The following is a 4,930-nucleotide window of genomic DNA, read 5'->3' on the forward strand; positions in this document are numbered from 1 at the left end:
GTTAGGTTGCCAACTGTCGGCCACCTACGGTGGTTGCCAGTAGTGGCTAGGTTGGTGGGGGTGTTGTTGATTTTCCAAACTTTTATTATGGGTTGTTTTTGCTAAGTTTTTAAATGCAGGAGGGTTATAATAATCCAAATAATAATCAATATAAAAAAAATAATATAATAAATTTAATTAGAGGACAATTTAGTAATTTAAATAACATACCCACCAATTTATTCCTCCAACAAACATATTAATATAACATACCCACTAATTAACCAAACACATTTTCCTAAAGATTCACAGTAATCTTCAAGGTAATCTAACTTTTAGTATCTAATATTCCAGTAATCTAACATTCTCTAACCAAAAACCCCCTTAGGATTGCCAAATAAATTGAAACGATATGATACTCCAATCAAGAAATCTTGAGATTGAGTTCTTCGGATGCTAATAGGAATAACTACTGAAACTCTTCACTCAACCTATAATTTCAGAGTTTTAAGAAATTAGTTGAGGTATGCGTAAATTGACATAAACCCACCACACATATAATACTCCAAAAGAAATATAAATTGGAAGTTGAGTTTAACGTGTGAGTATTAGTTTTATTCAACTTCATTTACCTAATATTTTTTTTTTTTTTTAGAGTACTATGCATACTTGTTCCATCAATTAATACTTGTCTTTAGCACACCTTGCATTTATAAATTTGCAACTGACGGGGCCCACAAATGGTTGATTTTACATTTGAAAATTGTAATGCAAATGAATTTAATAATAATTCAATCTAATAAGTTTGAAGTTATATAAATTTTAAAAGATTATTGGGTTTTGGGATTCATAGGAACTTAAAGAAAATTCAGAGATTGTGTCTGCGAAGATTACGGATTCAGAATCATATTTCAGGGATTGACTATTTGAAAGACATATTTTCTACACATATTTTGAAACCTTGAAGAAAGCTGCATCCTTGTTTGTCACAAGGTTTCGAATCATCCAACAGTTCATTTGCAACTGATCTCCTCCATATCATTCCTGCATTCAAGCAGGGTAAGAAATATATACTAAACAAGCTTTGACAGAGACTTTGTCTCCTTGAATTGACCAGGTAAACTATCAGTTGATTCAAAATACTGATTCATTGTTGAAGCATCTTGAGAGTTGCAATAGGACCATTCAGGATTCCAAAAAAAAAGAGGTTGACTTCGCATATGAGAGGTTGCTTAATGATTATTTGAAAATTTTGTTTTATAGAAAAATAATCGATTCCAACAGGCTGGAAATACTGTAGTAGTTACATAGAAAAGTGACCATTACCAACCATCACCAAACATACCTTATCTACAGACACCACCATTATTAATTTGGGAGTAGAAGTTGGCGGCAATATGATTGTTTCAATTGAAAAAGACCCCCTTGCACCAAAATCAATGTAATTGTTTTGGGGGGGGGGGTGTGGGAATTTGTTTTCTTCTGTAAAACCCTTAATTCTGTCTGTCTAGAGTCTCTAGACCAACAATAAGACAAAGTAGATTCAATCAGAGAAAAGAAAGTAATCAATCTCTATTCATAAAGAAAAGAAAAGTGCTAGTTTCTGCAATGATGTTCACAATAATGGCTGTAAGTCATTGAGAATACACTGGACCAGCCTCTAACCAATTCAAATAAAAATACTAATAAAAATTTTCAGTTGAAATAACTATATCGCCAATTACAGCTTCTAACACAGCTAAAATCTCTTGTTAAACAAAAAAAAAAAAAAAAAAAAAAAAAAGACTAATAAATTTAATGTTTCTTTCATGGCTCCAAATGAACTGGTAGAACTGCACTTTGGATCCCCTGCCAGACCAAAGGTAAAGAAAGATCTTCTAACTCTGTTACTGCAACCTTCAATGGGGCTGATTCGCTGACTTGCCTGTTTTGTTGAAAAGCTGCTGAATTGCTGAATAGAACTTGGGATCAGCTGATGAGTCCATGAAAATGATCTTCTAATGGGTCTATTGCAAACTGCTCATCTTTGTCTCTAATATCAATACATTCATCTCCCATACTCGTCACCTTATGAAACTTCCTCGCCCTTTTATGAACGAGTTCTGTTCTAACTTTCGCGGTGGCAAAGGAGGACTAATTGAACGCCTGATAATCTCTCCGAATTCAATCTTTCTTGTGTTGCAAGCAACGTTGATCCACAGAGTGTGAGTACCGAGTTCAATCACACATAATCCTCATCGCTGCTTACGACATTTTCAGGTATGGATTTGGATCTTGTGGAGTGGAACTGGGTGCGATAATTCGCTCAATGGGGAATCTTGTTGTGGGTGAAATACTTGTTTCTGCAAAGTGGGCAATTTGCATTGCTTTGAAGCCAAACGTCGATGCAATCAATGTGGAAAACATGGCTACAATTTGGTATTATCCTTAGCTTCTCATCTTCTAAACTCACTCAAACAGACTGCACATTCGCAAAAGTTTCTTTTCCAGTTCTTTGCTGTTGACGCCTTTACTGTATTGAATATGGGCAATGACCTTATCACAGACTCATCTAGCCCTCGAGCTTCCATGGCTGGAGAGTACGCCATTAAAGGGTCTTCAGGTCCTCCCCCTCGCGATAAGAGAATCGCCTTAAGAGATCAATACGGTGCCAATTGAGGCAGCATTTGATGACAAAGATAGTAACTCACTAGCAGAAAGCCGTGGCTAAGATTCCTATAATGGCAATGGCTATAATGGGAAAACTGGTACCTGAGGAATGTAAATGTGAGCCAAAGATCGAGCTACTTGGGTTGTAATCGGAGAAAGAGTTTCTGCGCCATGGATCATGTAGTGTTTATACAAGATCCATGAGAATGAATGGAATGTTTGATTGAACACCAAAGATAAACAGAGCTAATCACACAACAAAGAGAAACATAAATGAAGATTACAAATAGTGACCATTAACAAGAAAATGCTTAGCAACAAAGAAGGAAAGAAAACAACAAATGGGAGAAGAGAAGGAAATGAACAGAGAGAAAAACCCAGAAGACTTAAATGGGGAGGTGGTAGAGAGAGACAAGAAGGGAGCTTAAAAAGAAGAAAAGTGGTGAAGGAATTTTTAAAGGTGTGAAGTCTGAGCAAAGTTATGTACAGTTGGTGGAAATTTCTCTCAGGTTCCCACTGAATTTGTTGACATTGAAGTGTCTCGATTATTGTAAGCTTTTATTTTTATTTTTTATGTATGGGTTAGTAGTAGTGGCTAGTGGTATTAAAACAGGGGGGATGTATAGAATGGACGGCTATCTACCATGAATGATAGGAGCTTACAGATTTAGGAATCAAGCTGGTAGGGGACCAAAACTAAATCATAATCACCATTTAATTTTAATGATGCAAATTTATCATCTAATTGATTTGAGTTTAACTAATTTCTCTACTCAATTAATAACACGTGTTTCTTATTAACATAATTGTACTAAGAAGAAAACTAGCATACACATTTTACAATCTTAAAATATATCAGTATGCTACTTATTGAAAATACATAAAATGCGGGGACCTTTTTTTTTTTTTTTTTTTTTTTGGTGATTGGAGGTGTTCCAGACTAGCTTATACACACTTAAATAATCTTTTGATAACCTAAAGTTGAAGACCAGGTAAGCCTCTCAATGGTCACCCTATTAGGGCTTATGGAGACCGAACTAAAACTCATGAAACCATCTTTTTGTTTTTATCATCAGGCTATCCAGTGGTGGTTATAAAGACCCTTTTAAGTTCAAAATATTAATTTTTAGCCAAAGTTTTTAAATGTATTAATTAAAAAAAAACGATAGGGAAGGTCAGTGAAGATTTAGCTTTTAAAATACTGCGTATAAAATAATAATGTACATAAGCAACATTATGATTTAGGTTTGTATATATTCCCATCATGTCATTCTCATTGCTATATATTAATGTATTAACCAATGAGTAGAGAGGTTGCAGGACGAGTATAGTTTATCAGTATTATTGTAAATTAAATTAAGGAAAAAAAAAAAAAAAAAAGCTTAGAATTTCTATGCACTCATTCGTTCTCAATCATATCAATATAAAGCAAAGGTCTCTATTGCACATGCATCCCACCATTAATATTTGATTACTTATCACTTTCCTTTTAATCAAAACTCTAATTCACATTGTTGATTATATAATTATTATTATTATACATCTATTTCAGTTTGCATTCACATATATTTTGATCAGTCACCCCCTGCGTCAATTCCAATTCTATATCTAAATTTTACCTTGAAAAGATGGAATCAGTGGCCTTAGAATATTATGAGAAAATGATACTAAGTGATCTTCAAATTCAAGTTTTCATAGTAAAAGAGTAAAAGTGGATCTAACATGATCTTCTAAATTTAAATCCTATGTCACTAACAGGAATAGTTATTAGAACTTTTATAATTATAGAATATCAAAGGATTAACTAAAATACATGAAAACTGACTCAGACACTGATTATGAAAATTTAAAAAATAAAAAAAGAGAAAAATGTTAAAGAGCATAGGTTGTTAAGCTATATAGGGCACAGGCAGAAAAATAGTCAAAGCGAGGGTCCCTATCTGAGTACAAAGGAAGTCAAATCCAATCCAATCGAATCCTTAAAACAGAAGACATTAAATTTAATTAATCAGAACCGACACTATATCCATTCTTTGCGTGTTGACAGTTACATACAACACAAACCCCATGGCCATTCTTATTTTGGTAAGAAAAAAAAACAGAATACATAAATACACACAGTACAGTCCCTTATTTTTCAAAAAGTGTGGATTTCCCTGTTCCCCGGTCAAAGGTTGAGCCCTTTCCTCAACTTTTCTGCCATTTTTTTCAACTTCTTTCGTTCACACACCATACCCTCTCACCTTTTTTATCAAAAGATTTTTTTGTTTTTTTTTACAATTTAAATAAACGTTGGCTTGCC

The 4,930-nt window shown here is 33.8% G+C and overlaps 1 pseudogene; it reads right to left on the reverse strand.

Annotated features, from left to right (window-relative positions):
* Positions 1 to 1,740: 1,740 nt before the first annotated feature.
* Positions 1,741 to 4,703, reverse strand: LOC116137636 (annotated as a pseudogene).
* Positions 4,704 to 4,930: the final 227 nt, after the last annotated feature.

The sequence above is a fragment of the Pistacia vera genome, unplaced genomic scaffold (genome assembly GCF_008641045.1).
Source record: "Pistacia vera cultivar Batoury unplaced genomic scaffold, PisVer_v2 Contig331, whole genome shotgun sequence".
NCBI lineage: Eukaryota > Viridiplantae > Streptophyta > Magnoliopsida > Sapindales > Anacardiaceae > Pistacia > Pistacia vera.